The 11,882-nt window shown below is 40.4% G+C and overlaps 1 long non-coding RNA gene and 2 other non-coding genes across 4 annotated transcripts; all 3 read right to left on the bottom strand.

Moving 5' to 3' along the window:
• Positions 1–600: 600 nt before the first annotated feature.
• Positions 601–716, bottom strand: LOC118942467 (U5 spliceosomal RNA). Its single transcript, XR_005038404.1, has one exon. It is a non-coding gene; the product is annotated as a U5 spliceosomal RNA (small nuclear RNA).
• Positions 717–3,160: 2,444 nt separating this feature from the next.
• On the bottom strand, positions 3,161–7,566 carry LOC118942068 (uncharacterized). 2 transcript variants are annotated; one of them, XR_005038002.2, is made up of 5 exons: positions 5,947–6,688; positions 5,577–5,669; positions 4,913–4,995; positions 4,391–4,676; positions 3,161–3,611 (listed from the first exon to the last, which is right to left on the bottom strand). It is a non-coding gene; the product is annotated as an uncharacterized LOC118942068 (long non-coding RNA). The 2 variants fall into 2 exon arrangements; XR_005038001.2 differs by lacking the exons at positions 3,161–3,611; positions 5,947–6,688 and adding an exon at positions 7,451–7,566.
• A 3,040-nt stretch (positions 7,567–10,606) lies between these two features.
• LOC118942468 (U5 spliceosomal RNA) lies at positions 10,607–10,722 on the bottom strand. Its single transcript, XR_005038405.2, has one exon. It is a non-coding gene; the product is annotated as a U5 spliceosomal RNA (small nuclear RNA).
• Positions 10,723–11,882: the final 1,160 nt, after the last annotated feature.

Here is an 11,882-nt window from a genome sequence, read left to right as displayed (position 1 = left end):
AAAGAGGTTGGCAACATACAGTGAGCTCCAACAGTATTGGAACAGTGACAAATATTTCGTTTTGGCTCTGTACTCCAGCACTTTGGATTTTAAAATGATGTAAAGTACAGACTGTCAGCTTTAATTTAAGGGTATTTTTAGAACTTTTTGTACATAGTCTCCCTCCCCATTTTAGGGGCCCAAAAGTATTGGGACAAATTTAGTTATATGTGTATTAAAGTAGGGAAAAGTTAGGTATTTGGTCCCATATTCATGAAAAGCAATGACTACATCAAGCTCGTGACTCAAAATTTGCTGTTTGTTTTGGTTGCATCTCCAAATATTTTGTGCCCAATAGAAATTAATGGTAAATAATGTATTGTGTTACAGTAACTGAAAAAGTTTGGGAACCAGTGGCCCCACACCTACCACACATTTTCAAACCAAATTGGATTTCGATGCCACTGCTTTCAACTGAAAGTAACTTTCGACCACCCCCTCTATTTTTCTCCCAACATATGGGAGAAATGTCTACATACAAGGTATCCTTAATGGATGGGACACCCGATGTCACGCAATCCTCTATCATGCCAATTTGATTTATTTTATACAAGTGAAGGAAGCCCAGCCGTGAGGCCGGGCATCAAAAAATTAGTTGATACTCATAATGTTCCTCTCCACGGAAATCTTTAGTAAAAGGCGAAAGATTTATGCGATCTGAAGAGAAACCAGAGTGTACTACCGATTTAACGAAACCATTCCGACCGAGTTCTCGGTCTTACTATTCACAGTCGTGGTTGAATTAAAAACAAAGCAAAGCTATATACTGCGGATATATCACACTCATACATTACAGTTCACCACTGCAAATAAATAATGAAGTTTGACAAGTGTCAATGCTTTGTAACTTCATGAATTCTTCACAGAAACGAAATGCACGCTGGGCATTATAGAAATCACTTCCTGGTTTGATCCATTAATTCGTAAAAAGTATTTCATCTGCAACGCCAGTGGAATTTCAGCAACTAAGAGCAATGTTGGCGTAACAGTTTAGCCACCATCAAAAGTCTACTATCAAAATTGGAAACGATGTTACATTTATTTATATTTGCCGACGGGACTAAATACAAGGCTTCCACGTGGAGCATGCGCCGTTGAGACCAGCAAGCAATTTCTTCACAAGCCAGGCGAGAAGCAAGGAGCAGGGGTGGCAAAAATGATATTCAAATCGGCATTTCATCGCTGGATTTTACACAATTGTATGTAACCACTGTCTGCAACAATGTATCAACCTAGAAGTCTACAAGTAACTCCATGATGAAAACGTTTTAGTGTAAAATATTGTAGCAATATGTCTTAACATTTGTTTGACTTATGGATTGCTCTGCTACTGGTGATCAGTGGCGATTTTAGCACGTAAATCTTAGTTGGGCAAAAAAAAAATTTTAAATTCATTTATTTTTTTTAGATACAAAGCTACTACACACCATTTTATTAGGCCTATGTGGTCGAAAAAGGAAGGGAAAATACAAAATCACGAGGAATCCACTTTTATTGACAATATACCGACGCACGGACAGCGCATTGAGCAAAAACAAAACAACAATCCAATATCAACTGAAATTACATGGGTCTATTACTGAACTTTTTGTTGACAACAAAAATATGAATGGGAAGAGACTGTCACTGGCAAACATGGTTACAGACCCAACAACATTATATAGCATCTCCTCCTCGTAGAGAAAAGCACATGATATGATTATAATACACAAAGTAAGCAATATAACAACTGAGATGTACAAACTATGGCACAAGGGAACGATGAGTGGATGAGAGTGAAGCCGTCATTTTGATGAAGACATGAGTTAGTAGTCGATATAACTATTTGTTCAGCACTTTTGAAATGTACAGCGACAGAATTCAGAACATGGACTGTTTTTACAGTATTCTCCCTGTTACACCAAGTCAGAAACATAGGATAAATAACGGGGGCATTTAAGCAGACAATGGAAGATCTTACAATATTTGTTGAGGACATCTCTCTAAAACAGGTGGTAAAAAAAGTTCAGCATTTCTCAACTTTATGCAAATCACCACCGGTGAACGCTGAGTGACCAATCACATTGACATATGAACCTCCACTAATCACAGCTGGTTGTATTGACTTCAATACACGGAATGGCATCAATGAAGCGTATGGATTGATTAGAATATAACTTTATTGTTCCAAGGATGCAAGTGGAATATACATGTAGTTATTACCAAGCATGAGATGCCCACAGTGTAGCCTGTACATTGAATATATTCACTGATCATGTACTCTTCCTTGGCAAATAAAGGTGTTGTTCAGGTATGAATCTCTGACATTCTTTTTCAGTCATATCCATTACCAGGAGTGTCAAACTCCAGTCTTTGAATGATGCTGTTGTCTGCATGTATGTATTACAATTATACACTTCAACAGTGTTTACCAATCCTGGTACTGGGACATCAATGGTTACACATTGTAACTCTGCAGTAGACTAGAACACATTATTTAACTAGTTAAAGGCTGATTTGTAATTCATATATACGGGACCAGCTTTTTTTAAAAACAGTACACTACACTTCCTTTGCGTCATTAAATACTCAAAAACAGGTTAATCTCACTTCCTTCATCTGAACTCACCTGAGGACACAGGAGTGTTCGTGTTTCATCAAATGAGAAACTGAATTTCAACCAGTAGTGAAAAGTTATTGAACGTTCATTATCCAAGTGTTATGAATATATATAATGCATGCATTATAAATATTATAATTTTAATATGTATATATACACACACACAAGTTCAATCTGTACTTCAATGAATATCTGGTCTGCATTATAAAAATAGGGAGGAAGAAAGATGAGGTGGGGAGAGGTGTTTATTTATTTCACCTTTATTTAACCTGGCAAGTCAGTTAAGAACAAATTCTTATTTTCAATGATGGCCTAGGAACAGTGGGTTAACTGCCTTGTTCTCAGGGGGCAGAACGATAGATTTTTACCTTGTCATCTCAGGGATTCGATCTTTCAGTCACTGGCCCAACACTCTAACCACTAGGCTACCTGCTGGTTACTGGCTCAACACTCTAACCACTAGGCTACCTGCTGGTTACTGGCCCAACACTCTAACCACTAGGCTACCTGCTGGTTACTGGCCCAACACTAACCACTAGGCTACCTGCCGTGAGATAATGTCAAAGACAGAAAGGGAAAGAGGTCAGAACAGAGGAGCAGTGAAGACAGCATATGAATTACAGTGCTACTAAACTTCATATTCTCTCAGGTCATCACAATCTCCTAATCAACCTTGGGTCCCCAGTTGGCCCAACATTTTTTTTATATATATATTTTTAAATGTTATTTAACTAGGCAAGTCAGTTCAAATTCTTATTTACAATGACGGCCTAGGAACAGTGGGTTAACTGCCTTGTTCAGGGCCAGAACAACCGATTTTTACCTTGTCAGCTCAGGATTCGATCAAGCAACCTTTCAGTTATGGCCCAATGCTCTAACCACTAGGCTACCTGCCACCCCGGTTATCTTCGAGTGGGTGAGGTGGGCGATGACGGGACTGGGGGTTGGCATCCTCTCTCACATCAAAACATACCTGCAGACGAGAGAGATGGCATGAATAAGCTTTGTGTCTTTAATTCTAAAACAATCATCAGGTGGTGAAATACAAAACTGACCTTGCATCATTAACTCTGGGACTGCTGCATCTCTATCTGTATTTCAATGTAAAGCATCTCTTTAATAATACTTCCTGTTGACCCAAGTGACCTCTCACCTCTGATCATGCTGTGTCCTCCGTTTCAGGCATAGTAGCGGGATAGGTTATATCAGCTGTGTCGGTGAACCCATGGGATTTAGGGAGAAGGGGAGGGGTTCACCGACACAGCTGATATAACCTAGGGGATTTAGGGAGAAGGGGAGGTGTTCACCGACACAGCTGATATAACCTAGAGGATTTAGGGAGAAGGGGAGGTGTTCACCGACACAGCTGATATAACCTAGAGGATTTAGAGAGAAAGGGAGGGGTTCACCGACACAGCTGATATAACCTAGGGGATTTAGAGAGAAGGGGAGGTGTTCACCGACACAGCTGATATAACCTAGAGGATTTAGGGTAGAAGGGGAGGTGTTCACCGACACAGCTGATATAACCTAGGGGATTTAGAGAGAAGGGGAGGTGTTCACCAACACAGCTGATATAACCTAGGGGATTTAGAGAGAAAGGGAGGTGTTCACCAACACAGCTGATATAACCTAGGGGATTTAGGGAGAAGGGGGAGAGGTATGAAGTGAAGGAGGGTGACTGTAATTGAGGAAATATGGTAGTTAAAGAGACAGTGCTCAACAGGAATCTGTGTATTTGTGTGGCCTCACCTAGTGTCTGGATTTCCTCCCCTGCTGCGTTGTTGGCCCCCATCCGTGCAACATCCTGCAGAGCAGCAGACCTCTCCTCTGGCACACGGCGGGGGGGCTGCAGGGCCCCTCCTGGTCCTTGTGTCCGTCCTCATGAAGTTATGCAGGACACAGGTAGCCTTCACACGTGCCTGAATTCCCCCACGAGGAAATCCCAGATGGCCCTGGTCACGCTCACGACAATTCACCCAACACGGTAACTGTAGGCAATCGTTTTGAAAGAATCTCCAGTTGCAAGGTACAGTATCTGTAGGAATATGGAAGATAATGTAATTAGACTTTTACATCCCCAGGTTATTGTGGATTACTAACGTATAATATCTCTTATAACAAATCATGATAACATTGGACAGATAGATGCATGTGCAAACACGTGCATGTATAGCATGTGACAACAGCAGGATCATTTTAAGGATAGCATCACAAATGAATACACAAATATCAGTTGAAGCTTGATGATGAGGCAAAGACAAAAATGTGCACCCCTTTGAAACCCCAGGACCAGGACAGAGAACCACTGCTCTTCATTGGGACCTCTTCATCTGCAGACAGGCTTTCACAGCTCTCTGTATCCGAGGACAGAAAACATCACAAGAAACAAGCTTCAATATACTCATATTACACAGCACTGAATATTATGTTGCTATTATCTCCGTCCTCAGTTTTTATTTCTAGGGACTGGAACAACACAACAGTTCCTGCCCTATCCAGAATAGCCTGCTCTCTCCCTTCTCTGACAGTTGTAGCTGCAGTCCTTTCACCCTCCTCCATGGCTGTTAGCTAGCTACCTACAAATACATTTGGAGTTTGTTTTTTAAATTTACAATGCTAAAGATAGCTAGCTACTATGAAGTTAGGTAGCTAAGGGAATTAAATATGGCCAGCTACCTATCTATACAGTATGTCAAGTTGGCTAGATAGCTAGCTACATGAGCAGCTAATTTGAGTTAGCCTGCACTGTAGCTAGCTAGCTACAGGAAAGGGTGATATCTAGTCAGTTGTACAACTGAATGCATTCAACTGAAATGCGTCTTCCGCATTTAACCCAACCCCTCTGAATCAGACGTGCTGCCTTAATCGACATCCACGTTGTCGGTAGATAATACATTGTTTTGTTTTTTTACATTTTCAAAATAGATTTACTTACTTGAATAGGTTCTCCCAGCCATGTGGATGATTGGAGACAGGGCAACACGGTTTGTTTTGTCGCCAGAGCAGTTTAGAGAGTATCACTATTTACCTGTGAATACATTCATTAAACAGAAAATGGATTAAACGATTTACCCATTTAGTAACCAGACCTTCATCCAAACTTGCTATGCTGAATCCTTGACACACAAACAGAATGTGCTGCTATAATATGCGGCAATTTACCAACCTACTCATGTCCACAAGCCCTACCAACAGCTTACTACACAACATACACTTAGTATTTATTTTTTAGCTGCTGTATACATATCTCCTTGGTATATTACATCATTTATGTAGCAGTATACAATAGACATTTTTGGACGCACTGTTGTTGTAATGTGCTCATTTGAACGTGGCGCGGCGGTCTTCCTGTGGGCAAACTTTTGTCATCAAAGTCTGACATGCTCTGGATTTATGATTTATTCAAGACTGGGAACTCGAGAGAGAGAGAAAAAAAGTTGAAACATAATGTTTGTGATCTTCAAGTCGGAGCTCTAGAAAAAGGCCCGAGTTCCCGAACTATTTTCCCAGTCCGAGTTGGTTTCTTTCAGAGTTCCCAGTTGTGTTGAACGCGGCAGAAGTCATGCTGGATTGACAGCATGGCCAATGCATTCAACCTTTTCTGGCCCATGGTGTTGCATGTGGATGTTTATCCTTTTAAGATTGGAAAAGAGATCATTTCAGACAGATGTTTTGACTCCTTAAACCCGGACCACACACCCTCTCCACCGAATAGCAGGCTACGCTTGCCATTGGTTAGTTCTAAACCACTCGTTATTTTATTTGCAATTTCCGACTTGTGTAATGTTTATATCCAATGGTCGAAGAGCACCGATACGTTTTATCTATAATATCTCTTCATTTGACAAGGATTTTCCAGTAGATTGTTGACGTGATTCAAGATGATGACCGCTTGTCTAGCTTGATAGCTAAGATTGTGAAAGTATCATGTTGATATGATCAGTCCTTGAGCCTTCGTGGATGGGCAATTCTATGGCAGCACCCAAGGGGGCTTGAACTGCCTAGCTCTCCCTGTAGATTCGGTGGTGACATAATGTCCCAATGAGTGACAGAACACTGAGCCAATCACGGCGAAAATACTTAGTCATGATTGGTTCCACCTATCCCATGCAGATTGGGGCATCATAAACCACTCTGGGTTCATCCGGTCGTTTTCTGCACAGGGTTGTTGTCTTAACCCCACCCTGGTTCAGTTTCCCAGATGCAAAAACGAGTTAGAGACAATAAGGGATTGTTCTACTCCTAAACTATCCCTAGTTAAACACATTCTTGTCTATGTAATGCAGTGTGTAACTCATTTGTCAGCTCAGGCCATCTCCAGTGACCATACGCCCAGATTAGCTGCAGTGAAATACTGTAGAGTGGAGACCATAAAAACACAGACACTAGTAGGACAGAAATGACTTACTATTAGTTAAATATTAATTGTTAACCAGTAATATCAAATAAATACGTAATTTCCCCCCTCACAATCCCCATTAGCCCTGGGGTGCGGCAAAGTTAAGGCAGTTAAACAATGGGCATCCCTATAGTTGACACACACAACGTTATCCACCGAAACTACACAATTCTCTATCCCATGCCCTCCTACACATTCCCCACATTTTGGAATCTCCCTCCAACAACAACTGCTGCGACGTGACCATAAACGTTGCAGCTGAAACAGAACAGTGGATTCCACATAAAGGTTCTAACAGGTATGATACTGTATAAGGTTCTAACAGGATAACTGATATATCCTAACATGACTTTGTCAGGTAGAGACTCTGACTCAAAATGACAGTTACTCCTCTGTTAAACCACGCTCACCACCGGGTCTGCGTCGCACCAAACAGCGGGCATCACAGACACCAGGAATCTTCAACCTCAGTAACTCCACCTCCACACTTAACGCGACCCCAGTAAGGGCGTCACATTCTCACCGAGCCCTGTTCTAGTAGCCTGAAGGCGTCCGCATGCGTTCCCATGTGCATACTGTGTATTATGATGACATTTTGTGACGTTGTTTTTCTTTTCGTTTTGTACTTAGGTAAGAGTTTTTTGGTTGTTGGGGCACACACACATTTTTTCTTGAGACAAGCCGAAATCGGTAGCCAAAGAGTACACTCATTCGTCGGTGATTGGTCAACAGAAGGGATTCTTCAGTAAAGTCTTTGTTGTCAATCAATGAGAGAACTCATTTAGATGCACATTTTTCCATTTATAAATACTGCACCAAATATCAGAGTTAGATGTAAAATTACTCTACTAAAATCTCCTGTGCAAAAAACATCAAAATCAACGAAAGATTTGAGTTATTTTAGATTAATTCGGACTGTTTTGAGGGTGTATACTGTCTACGGCGTCTCAGAAGGGACAGACAAGCAAATGTCGTTTAAGGGAGCACTTGTTTGTTTCTCCTAGCGGACTTCGGCTGCCGCTTGTACTGTAGTCTCTTCTCAGTGAGCCACGCTTCAGAGACCACACTAGCCCTCGATCATAACTCTCAGTTCCATTACATTATACATGGGAGTAAATGGAAGGCGTCTTCTGTACCGGGGAGTTTTGTTAAGAGCCCCCGATGCTCAGTCCGAACATTAACATGCATCGCTTGCCGTGCGGTTTCAGAAGCATAAGGACTTCATCTTTCATATAAGTGAGAAATAATTTTCAGAAAACAAAAGGTTCAATTAATACACACAATTTATAGGGTTATGGTTCACACTTGGACATATTTCCATGTTACAGCGCTTGTTTACAGAAGACAGATGGAAGACAGTTAATTTTCACAGCTAGTCCATTCCATCTGCGTCTCTGAACACATTTGTGTAAATGACTAAACAGGAGGACCACAAAGATGTTGTTACTGAACAATACTGTCGGCTGCAACTGTGTTAAAACAGTGTGTACAGTAAGTGTTTATTCTGCATTTGTGAAATATTTTAATATGATGAAAGTAGAGGGATTTATGTTCTACAACCGTACTGCAATTGAGAATCGATTCACGTTTATATTGAGTATTTGGCTGTTTTCGCTTTAAACAGAACATGTAAAGTCCTTGGACTATAGGAGTAAGGTTAGGTTCCTTTAGTTAATTATTGGGCTAAGACCACACGTCTTCTCAATCGATGCATCCTTACAACTCTATATTAACTGTAATGTATAAAACAATGGCAACGATGAACTAAATACACCAAAATGAACAACATTTCCAGGAGTTGTACAGGAGTTGTTCGGGGTGGTGGAATCTAATGATCAAACCAAGTTAAGCAAGGTAACAGTGAACCTTTTATGTGGGATACACATAAGGCAATTCTAGGTCTTGTGGCATATTCTGGACTGTAAGTCAATAGAATTGCAGCCCTCTGCAAGTACAGTGCATTCTTCCATCACATGTACAGCTGATTCTGAAGATCTTGCACACTAATGAGATGCTATTGAGCCCTCACTACTACAATGTCTGGGCCAAGGACCACATGCTTTCTGGTAAATTTAGATTACAATACTGGGTGGGGTGAATATATTTTATAAGACAAACATGATTTTTTGTTAACTAGTAAATAGTAGCCTACAGCAAAGTGTGTTTAAATAATTTCTGCTAGTTAGTTTTTGCTACCATGTGGGTTTCAGCTTGCTTGAGCCTGCTAACTGAGGAGTGTTAATTCACCTGTTTCCTTACATGTTTCATTAAAAAAAAAATCTCTTACAAAGGAGGTGTTTAATCTAATGGCCTGTCTATTTATCTGTAATGTAAATAATGTATTTCTAAGTATTAAGCGTTTAACAACTGAAATAGAACATAAACACTTAAAACCCTGTGCGATTCCGGTATCTTGGAGATCTCAGAAAATGCACTGCAAGTGTAACTAATGATACTTACGTAACATTTCATTATGTTTCTCCATGAAAACAATTATCATGAGCACACAAATCCAAAATGATGTAGGCCTATGCCATTGCGAAATCAAATGCTTCTAACAGCAAGAGTCAACCATAGGCCTCATGTCATTAGTGTTGGATTGATTGACTACGCATTTGTGTCTAGCTGTAGGACAGTTGCCTAGTGATATTGGTGTCCTGGGGACAGTAAAGCTGGGTTTCTGGGGACTATGACAGCTGACTTTTGAGGGCAAGGTTTTAATCATTAAAGCTGTGATTTTACCTGTGCTTTTATTAATCAGTTCTGTTTTTAGACCTGGAGCGGATGCTTTTTTACTTCCTGCGGGGAGGCAAGTGGGAGAGGCTGAGGAGGGAGGTGGTAAAGAGGCCCAGGTCCAAGGGGGGGGAAAGGCTTGCCTGACCTCTACTTGTTCCTGGGCAGCCGCTACACAGCGTTACATCTGACTCTTGCCACCTCCCCGGCCAACAACAAGACTCAGGCCTCTAGACGAGCCCACAATGGTCTGGCGCAACGTGGCCCATCCTGCTCTCCTGAATCGGCATCGGGATCTGTCCTGGATCTGTCCTCAATGTAAGTAAGAATGTGTACTTAACTGACTTGCCTAAACAAATGTTGGCCTTACTAGATAACCTGCAGGGATGAAAATATATATCTTCCAGTTCAATGCACCTAAAAGAAAGTATGGGCATAGGCCTAAACTACAAATTAAACACAATGTTTAACACATCTGGTTAGTATACTATATGATCAGTTCAATGTCAATAACCAACACAATAACATATCCTAATATTTAAAATGTAAATGCACTGATAAAATCAACAATGTCTATTAAATTGGTTTGTTCTTATGTTTCTGCCACCGCACGCAACAACGTAACTTTAATCACACCCTAACACACACAAGTAGATATAATTCACCACCTACTAATCATTTTCAAACCACATTGGGAAAAATATCCCGTTTTCAACACCAACCATAACAATTTGATTACTCTATTTTCCTCCAGGTCTAAGAGGGATCCAATAGATCCGCCCAAATCTACACAATTCTCTGCAACATTAATTTGATTTTCAACAAGTGCAGGAAGCCCAGCCGTGAAGCCGGGCATCAAAAAATTAGTTGATACTCATAATGTTCCTCTCCACGGAAATCTTTAGTAAAAGGCGAAAGATTTATGCGATCTGAAAAGAAACCAGAGTGTACTACCGAATGATGAACACAGTTCAGACCCACTTCTCGGTCTTACTCTTCACATTCATGGTTAATGAAAAACAAACCAAACCTAAAATCGCCGATACAACACAAACACACATTTCAGTTCACCGATGCAGATAAATAAATAACTTTGACAAGTGTCAATGCTTTGTAATGTCATTCAGTCTGACACAAACGAAATGCACGCTGGGTATTATATAAATCACTTCCTGTTTGACCCATTCATTCGTAAGCATTATTTCATCTGCAACGACAGTGTAATTTCAGAAACTAAGAAGAGCAATGTTGGCGTAACAGTTTAGCCATCGCCAAAAGTTTACTATCAAAATTGGAAACGATGTTCAAATTGTAATATTTGCAGAAGGGACGAAATACAACGCTTCTACATGGAGCAGGCGCATGCGCCGTTGAGACCCGGAAGAAACTTCACAAGGCAGTGGTGAGAAGCAGGGACGAGGAGCGGCAAAAAAATGATATTCATATCGGCAACATTTAATTGCTGGGCTCAACACAATAACACTTAACCACTATCTGCAACAATGTATCAACTTTGAAATCTGAACGTAATAGTTTGCAACATGTATTATGGTACTAGGGGTTAACTAGTCCCCCCTAAGAACAATGTCTAATTGGTGACACAAAAAAAAGTTGTGGAAGTTTGGAAAGAAAATTGGTATGTGAATGATGGTCACACTTAGACGAATAAACTATCAAGGGAAATACATGGCTACAGTTCACACTTTTTTATTTTTATTTGATGAAATGTTTTATTAGAAATGGGACTGTTTTTCTTTGTTGTTTCTTATTATTTGAATAATCCAAGTTTTGAAATCCCAGCAGTCTTTAAAATGACATTCAGGAGATAAATGTTTTCAATAGTTGTTCTTTTAATGAAGTAAAACAAGTATTTATTGGAACGTAATATTGGATTTGAATATAACATTGGAATATAACATGTGATGACAATAACTTAACTAAATCAGTGTAACATGGATGTGGAAACTTTTATGCTCTGCTATTGCACAATTCTAATTTGTTCATAGGTCACAAATGAAGTTGTCCCCAGTAAAATTGGAGCACAACTCATGAGACCACCTCCTGCACTGCTCACACCTAATCCAGTCCCCACCTGGGACTGAAAACAGC

Source organism: Oncorhynchus mykiss, chromosome 20 (genome assembly GCF_057628025.1).
Source record: "Oncorhynchus mykiss isolate SJ-2025 chromosome 20, ASM5762802v1, whole genome shotgun sequence".
NCBI classification, from domain to species: Eukaryota; Metazoa; Chordata; class Actinopteri; order Salmoniformes; family Salmonidae; genus Oncorhynchus; species Oncorhynchus mykiss.
The sequence above is the reverse complement of the archived record's forward strand: the minus strand, read 5'-3'. Positions and strand labels throughout refer to the sequence as shown.